At 49.5% G+C, this 20,468-nt stretch overlaps 1 protein-coding gene across 1 annotated transcript in view; it reads left to right on the forward strand.

Annotated features, from left to right (window-relative positions):
• LOC147021318 (uncharacterized) overlaps window positions 1–19,283 on the forward strand; it is a 34,081-nt gene extending 14,798 nt beyond the window's left edge. The window contains exon 2 of the mRNA XM_085891154.1: window positions 16,372–19,283. The gene's annotated coding sequence lies outside the window, so the exon portion shown is untranslated. The remainder of the gene's footprint in view (window positions 1–16,371) is intronic.
• The last annotated feature ends 1,185 nt before the right edge of the window (window positions 19,284–20,468 follow it).

Here is a 20,468-nt window from a genome sequence, read left to right on the forward strand (position 1 = left end):
GCAGTGTCGGTGATTCCTGCAACGTCTGCTCTCCGCGCAAGGTCAGAGGTGCAGGGTCGGTGATTTCCACAACGTCCGCTCCGTGCAAGCTTCGCACGCAATTCAGATCAAGAGCGTCGGTGATTCCTGCAACGTCCGCTCTCCGTGCAGGGTCAGAGGTCAGAGGTGCAGGGTCGGTGATTTCCACAACGTCCGCTCCGTGCAAGCTTCGCCGCAATTCGGATCAAGAGCGTCGGTGATTCCTGCAACGTCCGCTCTCTGAGAAGGGTCAGGGGTCAGATGTCGGAGGGCGGAGGTCAGATCTCGTCTCACCAGCCCTATAAAAGGCCACGCAGAGCACCAGTCCAACGGGTCTGGAGAAAGTAGGTCTGAGTCAGTGGAGAGTGTCTGTCGTGGTTCAGAGAGTATGAAGAAGCCAAGGAGCTGTGTGAAGGTCTGGGCTCGTGTCAGAGTCGGGAGCTTGGAGCTTGCAGTCGGTGGAGAGTCCGGGCGTCGCGAAGGAGACGCGAGTTGGAGGCGCAGCCTTGCGTGCTGTCACACAAACCGCGCGTTCGTGTGGAGAGAGCCGGAGAGAGCTCGCCTGCCACGCGGAAGACCCGAGTTCAACTGCGGCTACGCTAGCTTCCGTGGGGACGGGACGTCGCGACTCGCCCCATCAAAGCACCACGAGGGTGCAGGTAACCTGCAACGGTCTCGTGGGGCCCTTTCGGTCACCAAAGCCCCACGTTATAAAGGCCCACGGGCCCAGTCTGACTCCCTTGTCTGTGAGGGGGTCTTTTCCTTATTTTTCTTTGAATGAATGTTGTGGTGCAGAGTCCCATAAGTAAAACCGTAAAAGTGACTTCATAATTGCTTATAGACAGTCGTAGCACCTTTTGCTTTGCCTTTGTTCTGTATACGTGCATGTTCGTGTTTTGCATTCCTGACTGCATATGTGCTTCTATAATAAAAAATATCCGTGTATAATAAATGTGCTTGTTTAAATGTACCCCGTTCGTCATGTCATTTTCCCCCATTGAAGTGCCATATTGTTTTTCGGAATACTAGTTGGTTTTTGAATACCGATAATAAAATCGGGTCCGGCGAGGTCTGGCGATAATACCCGCTCGGTTATCCCAGAACGGAACGAACCGCTTAAGCGGTTCGTGTCCCAACAGGCCTTCGCCGAGGTACGATCCCTCGGTAGGTTACCCGCGCGAATACTTAGGTATATCGATATTCGGCGATTGACCCTGTAGAATACGCGGGTAGAATACGGACTGGGCCGTGGAGTGCGTTGAAGGCACACCCGTGACTGGTTCTCGACATTGTTCCGAGAAGTCACGACTGAATTGTTCGTCCGGTGGGTGTACGGCCGCGATTCGGTTAAAAGCGGCCGTTCGCACGCTGGCCGGGCGTAAATTCGTAACACTGGTGTCAGGAGTGGGATTTAAATGCATCCCGCCTCCAACCAAATTAACGGGAATCGGATCAGGGGTGTGTGGAGCGACCCTCGTTTCCCATCAAATTGCGAGTGGTAAAAATTATTCCGAGAAGCAAGATGGCGTTTCAAGGCGAACGGGAGCAGGAGGGACGAGGAATGGATTTAGAAATGTTAGAATCCATGGCGCAGGATGAAATCCCCGAGCAGGACGTTCCCAATATGCAGGTTGAATTTCCCCCACAACCGAACCCAGAATTCGAAATGGGCGCAGCAGCGGCGGCCATGGCTTTCGACACCCCCCTCCCCTCCTCCGTCAAAATCCTTCCCCAGCCCCCAGCGAAACCGCGACTGACAATGGCGGATCGATCCGGCTAGAGTCATCGGACATCAACCAATTGATACAAGCGATGAGTAGGGATGTGAAATACGAAATGAAAGAAAACGCAAGGGAAATAAAAGAAGAAATGAATAATAAAATGGAAACAAACACAAATGAAACTAGAGGGGGAGCACTCGGTAGAGTGAAAAACCTCCGCCGCCAATACTGCTAGGTCACTCAAGTGAACCTGATATCCTATTCATTCAATTTGACGTCAACAGTGCTCACAGAGTTATAGTTTGCAACTTTCCCTTTTACTTTTAACTTTTACATACTCAATTCATTCGTCATAACTAGACTCCTTGAGACAGAAATTGATTTTACGTCGTTATATCCACCTGAAGTTCCAAAATCAGCCGCAATTATAATTTTGGCATGTCCAAAATTTTGGACCGAGTCCAAAATCTAACGGCATGATCCTTAGACCATACCTAATCCCACTGCCAAGTTTCGTCGAAATCCGTCGAGGAGTTTTTTTCCGTAATACTGTTCACAAACAAACAAACAAACAAACAAACAAACAAACAAACAAACAGAACGGGGTGAAAACAGCAACCTCCGATCTTCGATGGCGGAGGTTAATAAAAACAAATGCGTGCAGGATGAATAACAAAATGAATGCGAATATGACAAACGAAATGAAAAAACTGCGGGGTGAAATGCGGTGCGTGGGGCGATGCCTGCAGGCAGGCAGAATGGCATTTGCGTGCAACGAAGCGCGGACGGTGGAGTGCAAAATGGCGGCGCCACGTGCTGGAGTGAATGAGCTGAGGGGGAGTGTGGACTGTGTCGGCCCTGCAATGGAGGCGGGTGAGGACAAAGTAATACGGGAGACGTGTTGGGCGAGAGTCGTGACAGAGAAAGTGACGGTGACACAGAGTGAGAAATTAAATGGGGTGACGGAGACGTGTACGGCAAGACACGTAGAGACGAGGGAGATAATAAACGAGGTGACAGAAATAACAGAGACGCAGGAGATGGAAACGGTAGAGGAGAGACTACACGATAAAGACGAACACACACACACCTGGAGGTAGTGGAGGACGATGAGGGCGAGCTGGCAGAATGTGTTGTGACCCGGTGCAAGCAGCCGGATAGCCTCTTTCAGGAACGAGGGGAGCGAATATTCCCCCTTGAAGCGGATCTCGACCAGGTGGGTCCGGTCGTGCCGAACGAGTTAGAGGGGGCGAGTGCTATGGACGGGTGCACACGGAGCTTGGGGGTGTGAAGACCCCGAGACCCCTTGTCGTGGCACAAATCCCCAGCGTGATTGTTCCGGTGTGTGTGTGTTCACGAGTGTGGCGAAATGTGTGCTGAAAAGCGCGCGTAGCGTGGGTGAAAGGCGTTGTGTGAAAGGGACCGCGTGTGTGAGTAATATGGTGTGCGAGGTTGCGAGTGAGCCGAAGTGCGTGCCTCCCAGCGCACCATGTGTGAGTGAAAAGGTGTGTGTAAAGGAAACACCGAGTGTGGAAGGAACAGCGTGTGCGAGGGAAACAGCGTGTGTTATGTGGTTTCGAAATGTGTGAGTGAAATGGCGCGAGTAAGTGAACGGCCGTGTGTGAGAGAGAGAGCGTGTATGTGAGGTCGCTGTATGTGAGGGAGATGACAGTCGGCATGCGGGAACACGCAACCGCATGTCCGAGTGTCATGGCGCGGTGTGTGAGCGTCGTGGCACGTGGAAGTTTGTGCGCGAGAGTGCGACGAAGACGGTGCCTGATGGTGGACAAAGACCGGGTAGCGGCCGTAGCTGTATCTGGAACCGTGCCAGGTTTGCACGGCAGCGCGCGCGGGGTCCGTGCTGTGCTACACACGAGGCCACCACGTGCGCGCCTGCGGGAGTGAAGCCCGGTCCGTAAACGCACGCGGTGGATTAGCCGATCCAGCGGACGGACAGAAGGTAGGCTGGATGTGAATTTGGACCGGACGGGTTCTCCACGCGAGCGTGTTTATGAAGCTCCGACGAGTAGAGCACATGTGTTCGCGTGGGGAACCCCTCGAAACGAGAGGCTTGCTTTTGGATGCGCAGGGTGACGTCGTGGCTGCATGGTTGGAATCCGGCAGAAGGAAAATCCTTGCCGGATGGTACCGTCCAAGAGGGACGAGGTGCGCGAAGCACGAACAGCTGCCATGACGTCACGGGAAAGAGCGCAGGTTGCGAGTTGCCGCGCTGGTGAGTGAATGAGAGGAAATTAAAAAAATTTAAAAAGCAAGTCTCGCTTCGGGTGAACAGGATTCCCGGGCAAGGGATGGAAGACCCCCCCTGCCCGGGCACAGGAATGGAACTAGTTAGGGGGAAGGGTTAGTTTAGTTAGACCGGTTCCATGGGGCAGGGATAAGTCCTCATGGGACCCGGGAATGGATTAGGTAGAGGGATGCAGTTTAGATATTGGATGGAAGATGGGAAATGGGATTTTGGAAACACGGACGGACTTTGAGTGTGTAGTGGGGACGTAGCTTAGCTACGTAGTGTTAAAAGGATGTGCTATATTGTAAGGGATGACGAGGGAGCACGAGGTAGGGGATGCAGAAGAATGGCAGTATTCAGCAATGTGAGTGGTGAAATGAGTGAGGCCAGCGAGCCTGTGTATGGAGTGAATGTGGTATGCATGGTGCGATGAGTGATGGGGGGGGAGGAGTGACTCCCACCCAAGGGACCCCGGGGTCAGTGTAAAGAGAGTTCGTGGGTTAGTCAAATTGACAAAATGGAGGTCGTTTTGCTGTTGCTGGGAACGTAGGCTCGAAACCCGTTTGGAGGGGTGCAGGAGCCCTGTTGACGGGCTGGGAGCGTGGCTGCGAATGATATCGCATCGCTTACTGGGTACCCCGGGCACCGGGCTAGTCGGCCACGGTAGGCCAAGGGTCCATGGGGGGCCGGAATAGTGTTGTGGGCACGGGTGGGCCTGCATGATGCGGGGCCCGGGGCGCCATTGGCCGCGTGGGCAGTGCATTGGGCACGGGTACCCAGGGATCCAGTCGTGACCCTCTCGGACTAACGCCGGGAACTAGTCACGGGTGGACCTTTCGGTCTCACCGCGATCGTGCCAATCGGCCCCCGCGTGGGATAGGGTTGCTCGCCAAATTCCACCTACCTAAGTACCCACACGGAGGGTAGACCGGGCGATCGCACCTCGCCGCAGGTCGACTTCGGACACGGGCCACTTTAAGCGACCCGTTCCGTACTATCGGGATAACCGAGCGGTGTTATTCGTCGGCCTCGACGGTTCGATTAATTATCGGGCGTTTTAGCCCACGACCAACCCTTTACGTGAAGCAAGATGGAGATTCAATGAAAGAAAAGACGAAGCGAAGCGGGAAAACAGTTCAACATAACTCACATTTATTTCGCGATGAACGGGAAGCACACATATACAATTACACCAAAAGCACATGTAAAAGGGAAACACAATATTACACAAAAAGCAAATATAAAAGAGAAACACAATGCAGAGCTATCCGACTACCGAGCACACGGCAACACTTATACAATTTTACTTCACAGACGGCGCCGACAACACGTATACCCAAAGCAAAAGAAAAGAACCACCCTCAAGTATGAGGGGGGTAGGCGGGCCTGGGGCCGAGACCGTGTCGGGCCTACCCGTCTGATGATGAGACGCGGAGCGGCGGTGGCGCCTCAACTCCGCGGGCCTCGCGGACAGTGTCTGGTAGGGGGTGGGAAAGGGGCCCCCTTGTCGCACTATCTCAGCGCGGGGGGAAACAGGAGGGGGTTGTTGATGCTCGGGGGGGGGGGGGAGGAGGATATCACCCTGTCTCGGGTCCCGCGACGAGCGTCTCCACCTCGACCTCGGTCGCGTTGCCGGCCTCTCCCTCTGCAGCTCCCGGCACCGACGCGAGCACCCCCTCGTCCGCCTTCGCCGCCGCCACCTCTCCACAGCTCCGTCTAATCGCCCTCTCCGTCTCCTCTCTTGGCTCGTCCCAACTCTTCACTCTTGACTTCTCCCCTCCGAACTCTTGACTTCTCCTTCCCAGCTCCACCGACAACTCGTTCCAACGCACCACTCTCAACTCTTTTTTACTGACGAACGCAGCCGTTTATATAAGCCCCGTGGCTTCGCTCCTTCACCTTTGACCCTCTGCCTCTGACCCTTCACCTCTCTAACTGGCTCCCCATTGGACCGAGGAAAAGTGGGCGTGAATGCTTTTTGATCCATGAATTTGCATATAGCGACCTCACTCCAACGCCCTGGAGGCGGGGCCAAATCGCCCCACGCTCTCCGATAGGATGGAACAGAAGTGGGCGTGAGTCATTTTTGATCCGTTTTTCTTCGGAAAGTCTGTGATGTCTCTGAACACGCTGCTCGGTGCGCGCCCTGCACGAGTCCAGCATCGGCACCCACAAGTGGCGTGGGAATGACGGTGATGCGATGGTGGCGAGTTGTGACGGTAAAGGTCGTGGCTGTTGTTGTGAAGCGGCGTTGTGGTTGGTGGTTGTTGTTGTGAAGCGGCGTTGTGGTTGGTGGTTGTTGTTGTTGTGAAGCGGCGTTGTGGTTGGTGGTTGTTGTTGTTGTGAAGCGGCGTTGTGGTTGGTGGTGGTAGTAATGGCGGCTGGTCCAGAATAAAGATAGTAAAAGAAAAACGGCTATCCTGAAGAGTCGCAGCCCGACTGAATGACATTTATTCCCTCGAAACAACGGGTTTGGGCCTAACTACACATATACTTACAGAGATATCTCACCTAAGGGACCTGAATGGTGGTTTGTGAATTTCGTCAACCACAACAATATTAATGTCTGTGTGTTTGATAGGGGGGGGGAGAGAGAGAGGGGGCGTCACAATTCAAGAGAGGGGGAGAGAGGAGGTGCGAGAGGAGAGGAGAGTTATATAGATTATCCATCTATAATTATAGATAGGTGAGAGAGAGAGGGGAGAGAAAGGGGGGCGTCACAATTCAAGAGGGGGAGAGAGGAGGTGCCAAGAGAGGGGGCGTCACAATTCAAAAGAGTAGGTGCCAGAGAGGCGGGCGAGAGAGCGGGGCGAGAGAGGGGAGGAGAGTTATCTAGATTATCTATCTATAATTATTGATAGGCGAGAGGGAGAAGAGATAGGGGCTTCACAATTCAAGAGAGGGGGAGAGAGGAGGTGCGAGAGAGGGGATAGAGAGGGGGGTGTCACAATTCAAGAGAAGGGGAGAGAAGAGGTGCGAGAGAGGGGGGCGAGAGAGGGGAGGAGAGTCGCAAACTATTTTTTTAAACTATTTTAAAACTAAAACAATTCGAACATGGAATACCTAATGACACTGTACTTTCAGGTCTCCTCCAAATCCTACCCTGTCGCCTCAACGTGGCGTAGGAGTGGCAATGGTCAATGGCAGCGAATGTAATGGAAGCTGCAGATGCTGGCATGCACCTCCGGGCCCACCCCTATGCCCGCACTAGTAATACAAATATTATAGGCCATAGGGGGTTAGCTATGCACATTACATTGATTATCAGATGACATATGATATGATAATCATTCATGAGAATGACACCTCCTACTCACTCACCTTATTGATTCGTGCTGCAGAGCTTATATTAGCTTGGTAGTGATAATTGGCGGCGGAGACTGTTGTTAGTGAAATGAAAATCCTGTTCTTCTTATTAAGCTGGACAAAAATGTTGTTTCCAGCGAGAAATTCGGCACAAATTAATATATTCAATCTGTGAATTCGGATTGGCAACGCAACATGGCGACTTCAGTCGACAGAGGCCGTTGCTGGTCCAAGTTATTATAAAAAGTCCGTGCGACAAGCAAGGAAACGGTATCATCGGAAACATTTGCGATACCGGCCGTCACCTCCTCACGAGGTATCACTTGTCACCTCCTCACGAGGTATCACCTCTGTCACCTCCTCACGAGGTATCACCTCTGTCACCTCCTCACGAGGTATCACATCTGTCACCTCCTCACGAGGTATCACATCTGTCACCTCACGAGGTATCACCTCATCCACACCCAGAGGTATCACCTCTTCCGTCCCACGAGGTTGGCGGTCATTACCGGTTTTACAATCGACATCGACATGTCCCGATTCTTCACACCTTGCACAATGAGCTTTGGGACAAAATCTCTTTAAATGCCCAAAGTTCCCACAATGAAAACACGTTAATGTCGCCGATGAAGCAAACATGTGGTAATCGCGATCGTCGATTCTAACCTTGAGGGAAAACCTTCAATCCCGTGTCGTCTCCACGGTCCGGGAGCTCCATGTTCACCTGGCGCCGGAAACTCCTCCTCACGTGCTTCGCTCTTTCATGGCGACACCCAAGGGGGATCATGGAGATTGTAGAAACGATCGTTCCATAACGAGACAAGATGGACAGAATCTCTTCACTCGGCACGAATGGAGGACAATTTGAAACGACAATTTTCGTTGCGGGGACATCCATGGGGAGGACGCCATGACGAAACGACCACTCTGTGTGGATAAACCGGCGCTCACGACGTCGTGAACAAAAGGTTCGTCCGACACGAAAACTACCACTTTCTGGTTCGTACGTGACGCGGCCCGTTCGTGGTCAACACCGATAACATCGCCGACCGCCAAGACGATCTGTTCGGTGAGACACAAACCAGGCCGTTTTTTTCTGGTCGGTGCTTCGGATACAACATCTCACTGAGGACGAGCGGCCGCCATGTTTTACACACACGACGCGCCACGTCCTCCTCACTCAGGAAGGGGAAGGAGCAAAAACACTCAAACTTTTCCGAACCTTGGGAAAGGGAGCGCTAACTGAACAAAATAAGGAAAGATAAGCGAAATAAAAAGCAAAAAAAAAATTTAAAGCGAAAAAGTTTTTAGATTTTGAGAACGACGAACAGGGTACCGCCCGGAAAACCGACGATACCCTGAGAAAGCGGCGGGACGAGCGATCTCTCTCCTCTACACAGAGGGGAAAACACGGGGAACAACCCACAAACACAACACGAACACAGAGGGGAAACACGGGGAACAACCCACACACATAACACGAACACAGAGGGGAAACACGGGGAACAACCCACACACATAACACGAACACAGAGGGGAAACACGGGGAACAACCCACAAACATAACACGAACACAGAGGGGAAACACGGGGAACAACCCACAAACATAACACGAACACAGAGGGGAAACACGGGGAACAACCCACAAACATAACACGAACACAGAGGGGAAACACGGGGAACAACCCACACACATAACACGAACACAGAGGGGAAAAACGGGGAACAACCCACAAACATATCACGAACATAGAGGGGAAACACGGGGAACAACCCACAAACATAACACGAACACAGAGGGGAAACACGGGGAACAACCCACAAACACAACACGAACACAGAGGGGAAACACGGGGAACAACCCACAAACATAACACGAACACAGAGGGGAAACACGGGGAACAACCCACAAACATGACACGAACACAGAGGGGAAACACGGGGAACAACCCACACACATAACACGAACACAGAGGGGAAACACGGGGAACAACCCACAAACATAACACGAACACAGAGGGGAAACACGGGGAACAACCCACAAACATAACACGAACACAGAGGGGAAACACGGGGAACAACCCACAAACATAACACGAACACAGAGGGGAAACACGGGGAACAACCCACAAACATAACACGAACACAGAGGGGAAAAACGGGGAACAACCCACAAACATATCACGAACACAGAGGGGAAACACGGGGAACAACCCACACACATAACACGAACACAGAGGGGAAACACGGGGAATAACCCACACACATAACACGAACACAGAGGGGAAACACGGGGAACAACCCACAAACATAACACGAACACAGAGGGGAAACACGGGGAACAACCCACAAACATAACACGAACACAGAGGAGAAACACGGGGAACAACACACAAACATAACACGAACGCAGAGGGGAAACACGGGGAACAACCCACACACATAACACGAACGCAGAGGGGAAACACGGGGAACAACCCACACACACAACACGAACACAGAGGGGAAACACGGGGAATAACCCACACACATAACACGAACACAGAGGGGGAACACGGGGAACAACCCACACACATAACACGAACACAGAGGGGGAAACACGGGGAACAACCCACAAACACAACACGAACACAGAGGGGAAACACGGGGAACAACCCACAAACATAACAAGAACACAGAGGGGAAACACGGGGAACAACCCACAAACACAACACGAACACAGAGGGGAAACACGGGGAACAACCCACAAACACAACACGAACACAGAGGGGAAACACGGGGAACAACCAACACACATAACATGAACACAGAGGGGAAACACGGGGAACAATCCACAAACATAACACGAACACAGAGGGGAAACACGGGGAACAACTCACAAACATAACACGAACACAGAGGGGAAACACGGGGAACAACTCACAAACACAACACCAACACAGAGGGGGAAACACAGGGAACAACCCACAAACACAACACGAACACAGAGGGGAAACACGGGGAACAACCCACACACATAACACGAACACAGAGGGGAAACACGGGGAACAACCCACACACATAACACGAACACAGAGGGGAAACACGGGGAACAACCCACAAACATAACACGAACACAGAGGGGAAACACGGGGAACAACCCACAAACATAACACGAACACAGAGGGGAAACACGGGGAACAACCCACAAACATAACACGAACACAGAGGGGAAACACGGGGAACAACCCACAAACATAACACGAACACAGAGGGGAAACACGGGGAACAACCCACAAACATAACACGAACACAGAGGGGAAACACGGGGAACAACCCACAAACATAACACGAACACAGAGGGGAAACACGGGGAACAACCCACACACATAACACGAACACAGAGGGGAAACACGGGGAACAACCCACACACATAACACGAACACAGAGGGGAAACACGGGGAACAACCCACAAACATAACACGAACACAGAGGGGAAACACGGGGAACAACCCACAAACATAACACGAACACAGAGGGGAAACACGGGGAACAACCCACAAACATAACACGAACACAGAGGGGAAACACGGGGAACAACCCACACACATAACACGAACACAGAGGGGAAACACGGGGAACAACCCACACACATAACACGAACACAGAGGGGAAACACGGGGGACAACCCACAAACACAACACGAACACAGAGGGGAAACACGGGGAACAACCCACAAACATAACACGAACACAGAGGGGAAACACGGGGAACAACCCACACACATAACACGAACACAGAGGGGAAACACGGGGAACAACCCACACACATAACACGAACACAGAGGGGAAACACGGGGAACAACGCTCAAACATAACACGAACACAGAGGGGAAACACGGGGAACAACCCACAAACATAACACGAGCGCAGAGGGGAAACAGGGGGAACAACCCACAAACATAACACGAACACAGAGGGGAAACACGGGGAACAACCCACAAACATAACACGAACACAGAGGGGAAAAACGGGGAACAACCCACAAACATATCACGAACACAGAGGGGAAACACGGGGAACAACCCACACACATAACACGAACACAGAGGGGAAACAGGGGGAAATACCCACACACGTAACACGAACACAGAGGGGAAACACGGGGAACAACACACAAACATAACACGAACACAGAGGGGAAACACGGGGAACAACCCACAAACATAACACGAACACAGAGGAGAAACACGGGGAACAACACACAAACATAACACGAACGCAGAGGGGAAACACGGGGAACAACCCACACACACAACACGAACACAGAGGGGAAACACGGGGAACAACCCACACACACAACACGAACACAGAGGGGAAACACGGGGAATAACCCACACACATAACACGAACACAGAGGGGGAACACGGGGAACAACCCACACACATAACACGAACACAGAGGGGGAAACACGGGGAACAGCCCACAAGCACAACACGAACACAGAGGGGAAACGCGGGGAACAGCCCGCAAACATAACAAGAACACAGAGGGGAAACACGGGGAACAACCCACAAACACAACACGAACACAGAGGGGAAACACGGGGAACGACCCACAAACACAACACGAACACAGAGGGGTAGCACGGGGAACAACCAACACACATAACATGAACACAGAGGGGACACACGGGGAACAATCCACAAACATAACACGAACACAGAGGGGAAACACGGGGAACAACTCACAAACATAACACGAACACAGAGGGGAAACACGGGGAACAACTCACAAACACAACACCAACACAGAGGGGGAAACACAGGGAACAACCCACAAACACAACACGAACACAGAGGGGAAACACGGGGAACAACCCACACACATAACACGAACACAGAGGGGAAACACGGGGAACAACCCACCAACATAACACGAACACAGAGGAGAAACACGGGGAACAACCCACACACATAACACGAACAGAGGAGAAACACGGGGAACAACCCACAAACATAACACGAACACAGAGGAGAAACACGGGGAACAACTCACAAACATAACACGAACACAGAGGGGAAACACGGGGAACAACCAACACACATAACACGAACACAGAGGAGAAACACGGGGAACAACCCACAAACATAACACGAACACAGAGGGGAAACACGGGGAACAACTCACAAACATAACACGAACACAGAGGGGAAACACGGGGAACAACTCACAAACACAACACCAACACAGAGGGGGAAACACAGGGAACAACCCACAAACACAACACGAACACAGAGGGGAAACACGGGGAACAACCCACACACATAACACGAACACAGAGGGGAAACACGGGGAACAACCCACAAACATAACACGAACACAGAGGAGAAACACGGGGAACAACCCACACACATAACACGAACACAGAGGAGAAACACGGGGAACAACCCACAAACATAACACGAACACAGAGGAGAAACACGGGGAACAACTCACAAACATAACACGAACACAGAGGGGAAACACGGGGAACAACCCACAAACATAACACGAACACAGAGGGGAAACACGAGAAACAACTCACAAACATAACACGAACACAGAGGGGAAACACGGGGAACAACCCACAAACACAACACGAACATAGAGGGGAAACACGGGGAACAACCCACAAACAGAACACGAACACAGAGGGGAAACACGGGGAACAACCCACAAACATAACACGAACACAGAGCGGAAACACGGGGAACAACCCACAAACATAACACGAACACAGAGGGGAAACACGAGAAACAACTCACAAACATAACACGAACACAGAGGGGAAACACGGGGAACAACCCACAAACATAACACGAACACAGAGCGGAAACACGGGGAACAACCCACAAACAGAACACGAACACAGAGGGGAAACACGGGGAACAACCCACAAACATAACACGAACACAGAGGGGAAACACGGGGAACAACTCACAAACATAACACGAACACAGAGGGGAAACACGGGGAACAACTCACAAACATAAGACGAACACAGAGGGGAAACACGGGGAACAACCCACAAACATAACACGAACACAGAGGGGAAACACGGGGAACAACCCACAAACATAACACGAACACAGAGGGGAAACACGGGGAACAACTCACAAACAGAACACGAACACAGAGGGGAAACACGGGGAACAACTCACAAACATAACACGAACACAGAGGAGAAACACGGGGAACAACCCACAAACATAACACGAACACAGAGGAGAAACACGGGGAACAACTCACAAACATAACACGAACACAGAGGGGAAACACGGGGAACGACCCACACACATAACACGAACACAGAGGGGAAACACGGGGAACAACCCACAAACATAACACGAACACAGAGGAGAAACACGGGGAACAACCCACAAACATAACACGAACACAGAGGAGAAACACGGGGAACTACTCACAAACATAACACGAACACAGAGGGGAAACACGGGGAACAACCCACAAACATAACAAGAACACAGAGGGGAAACAAGGGGAACAACCCACAAACATAACACGAACACAAGAGGGGAAACACGGGGAACAACCCACAAACACAACACGAACACAGAGGGGAAACACGGGGAACAACCCACAAACACAACACGAACACAGAGGGGAAACACGGGGAACAACCCACAAACAGAACACGAACACAGAGGGGAAACAAAGGGGACAACCCACAAACACAACACGAACACAGAAGGGAAACACGGGGAACAACCCACAAACATAACACGAACACAGAGGGGAAACACGGGGAACAACTCACAAACATAACACGAACACAGAGGGGAAACACGGGGAACAACCCACAAACATAACACGAACACAGAGCGGAAACACGGGGAACAACCCACAAACATAACACGAACACAGAGGGGAAACACGGGGAACAACCTACAAACACAACACGAACACAGAGGAATTAAATGGGAAATGTGGGAACGCAAAAAACAGCACAACAGAGGACAGGTCCTCACGACACGAAGAAAGCAGCCACCATGACAGTACAAGCAACGTACCAACGGCTAACAGGGGGTGAGGTAGAGAGAGAACGAGAGAGAGAGAGGGAACGAGAGAATGAGAGAGAGAGATTGCGAGAGAGAGAGAGAGAGAGGGAGAGAGGGGAGAGGGACAGACAGACACAGAGACACAGAGAGAGATAGATAGACAGAGAGAGACAGATAGAGACAGAGTGACAGAGAGAGACAGGTAGAGACAGAGAGAGATAGAGATAGAGAGAGAGATACAGAGAGAGAGAGAGAGAGAGAGAGAGAGAGAGAGGGAGAGAGAGAGAGAGAGAGAGAGAGAGAGAGAGAGACAGATACACACAGAGAGAGAGAGAGAGAGAGAGACAGATAGAGACAGATAGAGACAGAGAGACAGAGACAGAGAGAGACAGACAGATAGAGACAGACAGAGACAGACACACACAGACAGAAAGAGAAAGACAGAGAGAAGAAATTAACGATAAAGGAATGTAAGGAATCGAATCTAAAGACAAGAAAACTTGTCCAATGAGAGGGAGAGGAGCAAAGAGGGCAGAGGGGAGAGGCAGGGAAGGAGAGAACACAGAGCATGAAATGTCGGGGTAAGAAAAAAAAAAGAGAAAGGTGAGGGGAGGTGGGGGGGGGAGGGTTAGATTTTGCCAGAGAACAGATAGAAGCGTATGGAGTGACATGATCCATGTTCAGGTGGAAATCTCAATCTAATAAACAGGGACATGTTAGCTTAAGGATTGTCTTATTTGAATGTGCACCACACGGGGATTGTGTGTGATAATATTGTTGTGGGCCGGAGTCGGTGGCGAGGACGACCGCAAGACGGAGCAGTAGGGCCATCTCCCACCGAACACCCGGAATCGAAGGTCATCACCTCGGATAACTCCGGAGTCAACGGGTCGCTTGAAGGACCGTGGTCGCCAATATTTAGACGGCGTGAGGTAGGGTCCCCTTGTCTAATTCCAATTTACCGAAGAACCCACACCGTCTAACTACCGGGGAAGCCACACCCTCGGCCGACTTTGTCCGAACCGAGTAGCTGTCACCGACTCGGATCCGGCGTAACCGAGCGGAAGTTAGCAAAGCCGCGCCGGACCAAATGAACAATTTCCGGCCCAATCGGCCTCCCGAATTCTCAAGCCTGAACCATGCTTGGCCAATGATAGAAACGACAGGCAACGAGCTGGAACATTTAACAGGGGTATATTTAGAATAGGGAGGGAAACACAGAGCAGACTTATCATGAATATACAGACAATGTACAATGAGCAATAAACACTTATACAACCCCCCCCCCCCGCGGATCGAGGGAATCGCTTTGAGCTAACTCGCCTCAGGATTGGATGAGGGGTTGTCAGGCGATCAGTGGCCTCACCTTATTGGTCGGGCTGAACACTCCATCTGGCTAAGGCGGAGTCGGTCCTGAGGTGATGAGCCTCCTGATTGGTTAGGTGGGGGAAAATGGTGGCCATCCGTGATTGGAGATCCGGTGGAAGGGGGAAAGGACCACTCTCCCCCATGCGTGTTTGAGAACCCAGACGGAACAACCAAGGGAGCACCCTATTCTCCATCCACCCTTGTAATGGGGAGGGGCATTCTCGGGTCAGCTGTCGGGCCGGCCGCTGTCGATTGGACGAGCTCACGGTGGGCAGAGGGAACCTCACCCCTGTATGTGACATGTTGCACGTGGGCGAAGGATGGTGATGGTGCGAAAAATGAAGGATTGATTGAAGATGTTAAAAACCTGACGATAAAAGAAACCCGCAGCGCACACATGAAATTAACCCATGAGACAGAAGGACGGGACGCTAACTATAAACACATACTTATCGAAATAACTGAACTGCGGGGACTCTGGCTGTTGTGTGCAAGAGGCTTCCAAATCCGTAACAATATTTTATTATGGGAAGGATTAATGGAAGAAACTGTTTGTGTAACCCCTTGTAATGTCCCCACAGTAGGTATTGGGGCTCTGCCAGACAGCGGAGACACAGAGGGGCGGAGCTTGTATCACCTCTGATGGATTACCTTTCATTTCCCCAGGAGAGGAGGAATTAAAATGGTACGAGTTCGATACGTCAGAAAGGATCGTGAGTTCTGAGGAGAGCTCTGAGGGATCGTCCTGCTTCCCTGTGCCTGTTCGTCTGACTGTTCCCTCTCTGGTCCTGACAATCTCCTCATCGCCTGCTTGTCTACCAGCAGCTGAAGCCACCCAGTTTTTGTTCTCTTTCCCCATCTGTGATTAAATCTGTTGTGCGGCGCCATCGGTTTTATTTACATTGAATGTAATTTTTGATTCATTAATTCCATGTTGCATTCCCTTTCTTCCCCATCACAACCCACCATCGTATGCCTTTCATCAGATTAACCTTCCCCTGGTTATATTTCTCAGGAATGAACCCGTTTGTTTTCACAAAAGCTTTAAGTTTCTCGGGTTTCTCCTCAGCTATCGCGTGCGCAAACATTCCATGAATTGAACGCCGTCTGAGGAAGTAAAAAGCCAGTTCAACACATCCGTTCAGCGTTGATGTAAATCGACTTGGACACGACAATGTTATACTTAATGACAGGGTTTATTTAAAGGATATTTTAGAACTGCACAAATCTTTGAGGCAGGTGCCATGGCCCAGTGTTTGAGATTCTCTGAGTCTGATAAGCATTTGTAATGGCTATTTTTTAAGATTTTCTAGATTTTCAGTTCCTTTGTATCCTTTGACAAGGTACACAACACAGGATGCCTCACTGGAGTCTATAAAATTAGTATCATTCGCTAAAAGTATAACTGTAAATATCCAAGTGCATTCAAAACGCGCAGAAATCATCATCATCATCATCTTTTTGTTACAAACAGACGCAATTTATCGGCAATCAAGGTTGAGGTCACAGAAGCACTAAAATAATTTTTAACTCAACGGTTTGGCACTGACAATGAGTGTTTGGGAACTTTGGCTCCTTTTCTCAAATTTCAAAAGGATTCAAACCTCGAGACAGTCCACAAACTTATGTGTCCAGATTTAGATCTTATGGCTTTGGGCATGGAGCACAACGATTTCACAGAGTCAGGGCAATTCTCTAACCAAACCCTGTCAAAAATAATCAGCCACCTTTTAGCTGCAGGTGGACACGACGATACTTTGGCCAGAGTTTATGCCAGAATTTTAGCAGCAAAGCCACATTCAGCAGATGTGGAGAGACTTATCAGCTCCAGCAATGCACTGAAAAGCAGACACCGCTCAAGAATGTCATTAGAGACAGAGAATTATTGGTTCACGAAAAAATATTTTCACGAAAAAAATAATTGACCACTATATTCGTTGTTGTTGTGTGTCTGTCTGTCTGTTTGTCTGTCCTGTCCTCCATGGGTTTTGATCGGATCCTGACAAAATTTTGGTGAGAGGTTTATATCATGATCCAGTTGTGTTTTCCTGAAAATGGGCATGGTGTGCCCATTATGGGCGGCGCCACGCCCAAAAAACATGTGTTTTTAGGGGGTAGCCGATTTCAATTTGCATCTTCTCCGAGGGGCTTTGTCGAATCTGAGAGGGGTTTCGGTATTTTGTTAGCCCAATGGCACCTGCATAGCCCCACGGAGCTTGATTTTTCATTTTCTTCCCAAGGTCAGGGTCACAAGGTCACGAACTTAAAAAATTTTCTTCTCCGAGGGCTTTGTCGAATCTGGCAGAGGTTTCGGTATTTGGTTAGCCCAATGGCACCTGCATAGTCCCACAGAGTTCGATTTTTCATTTTAGTCCCAAGGTCAAGGTCACAAGATCACGAACTTAGAAAATTTCGAATTTTGACATAAAAATCATACGACCACCCAAACTTTGAGAGCCAGCATGACAATATTTTTTATGCATAATCTTGAGGTCATTCCCCACCTAAAGTCTTGAAACCATTTTGCTCTATCTTGAAAACCTTGCCCGTGGTGCCCCCTTCAAGTTTGTTTTTACGCTGATTTCAAAGTCAGGATAATCCGAGGAGTGTGAAATGCCATATTGCCTATATGACGTTATATTGTTCCTGGAATGTTCCAGAGGAAGTTTTGCACCAAAGGTCATAATCCTTGACCTTTGACCTTTAAAGGTCACAGAGATCAAATTTTCAAAGTTGCGGGAATTGAACCGGGTTTTCGACCTGCTTCGACGAACTAACTCAAATAAATATAGCACTTATCCTGTTTCCTTATTTTAATGTCCACAACATTGTTTTATGACCTTTAAAGGTCATGCAAAGGTCAAATTTTGAAAGTTGTTGAACGAAACCGGGTTTTCGACATTTTGCAGCTAATAACCTGTCACTCGTACCACATCATGTTGATCATTTTCATAACTTGGTCAAACATGATCACATTGTCTCATCCTTGACTTCTGAAACAATCTACATCGTCAAATACCGCTCGTGAACCATCGTCGTCTTCAGACTTGTTATTTATACGTCCATTACAATATGCCTGCAATTGACTTGTGGGATCCACGGCCTGCTGTTCTCACATGGCTTTCCACAAAGGCATGTCGAACAAGAGAAGTAACCAAAGCAAAGGAACAAAATTACTTTCAAGGTGTATTCTCTGAAGCGCAGAAAATAAATGCTGATGACAGTCTTGATGCAGAATCAGATACAGCTGAACCGTCATTGAAAAAAAGATGTTTTTAGATTACATGCAAGATAAAACTTTGCAAATCTTGCATTTATGAAAGTTTGACTGTTTTAGCCACCTTTTACCATGTACTGTTTGACACAAAATGTAAATCAAAGTACAATTCAGCATGTGTAAGACTAAAAATATATATCTAGTCATACAAACACAGTGTTTTCAGTTGTAACCTTCTAAGAATTTGACAAATTTTAAAACAAAGTACTAATCAGCATATATTTGTGGATGTAAAATTAAAAATGTACTTCTTGCCATATAAACAGTAAATAAAGGTACTTTTGCTTTTCAGTATCATGGTCATGCATTGACTTCTTGTTTCTTTATATGACATTGGAGTTTTTAGATCCTAAGTCTCTAAGTCTTACTCACGTTGTTGTTCTTGTGGACTTTTTTGTTTCACAGCCTACAGTTTTCATCGAAACTTCCTTAAACTTGGGAAATACATGTAAAAATGTCGTTGGCGCAGTCAGTAACCATCTCCGATTTTGAAAATTCCTCTGAGAAAAAAGTTATGACATCAAAATATCTCTGCAAATGGAAATCGCCGAAAAAATTATCTCAAACTAAGCAAGCTTTTTGAATTATGTTTGTAGTAATCGAACAAGGCATGAGCAGAGATGAATTACCACACATATGATACATCACTATGATGTCATATCAATTTTTATGACGTCATTCCCATTTTTTGACATTTTTTGTTTCACAACCCAGAGTTTTCATCGGATCTTGGTGAAACTTGCCATGTATATGCAGAAAGCCCACGTACAGGCAGTAACCATCTCCGATTTTGGAAATTCTTCCTTGAAAAAAAGTTAACGTCATAATATCGCCGCTAATGGAAATTGCCGACACCATTATCTCCGAAACTAGTTTGTTTCACAGCATTCAGTTTTCATCGGAACTTCCTGAAACATGGCACATATAGTGTTGCGGAAATGGCCCTGAGTGAATTATTAAATATAGGATTAGCTCACACCCCCCATTAAATGCATGTTTTGCCAGGTTGTTCGGTAAATGAACGCCACATGTGTGTCGAAAGGTGCAATAGGCTGTTTATTGTTCGTACATTGGTGGTGGGCCGAGAGGTTCTTCTTCTTCCTTCCTCTCTCTGGACAATAGTCCCCACCCAGCGCTCTGAGAGGGGGAGTGGCCGAGAGAAGGAAGTGAAACTGAAGGGAGGAGTCATTTGGCTTCGAGGCGAGTGTGCGCCGGGAAAAGGTGGTGAAACTGGGAGCGCCGAGGTGGCGCCGATCGCCTGTACAGGGGACGGCTGTGTCTGTTTTCTTGAGGAGCGAGCCGAAAGAAAGGCAGGGATGGGACTGCATGAGGTCTGTCTGCCATTACATCGGCTGGATGAGAAACGACGAGTGGGAGTCGGCGATCGACTTTTATGAGGAGGACATCGACAGGTTCATCTGAAGTCCAGTGACGGAGCCTCTGCTTGTCCATACTCACGGCACGGCCCGACACGTCTTGGAACCCCATGGA

Source organism: Eptatretus burgeri, chromosome 8 (genome assembly GCF_056783735.1).
Source record: "Eptatretus burgeri isolate ZD-2024b chromosome 8, Ebu_testis_v1, whole genome shotgun sequence".
NCBI lineage: Eukaryota > Metazoa > Chordata > Myxini > Myxiniformes > Myxinidae > Eptatretus > Eptatretus burgeri.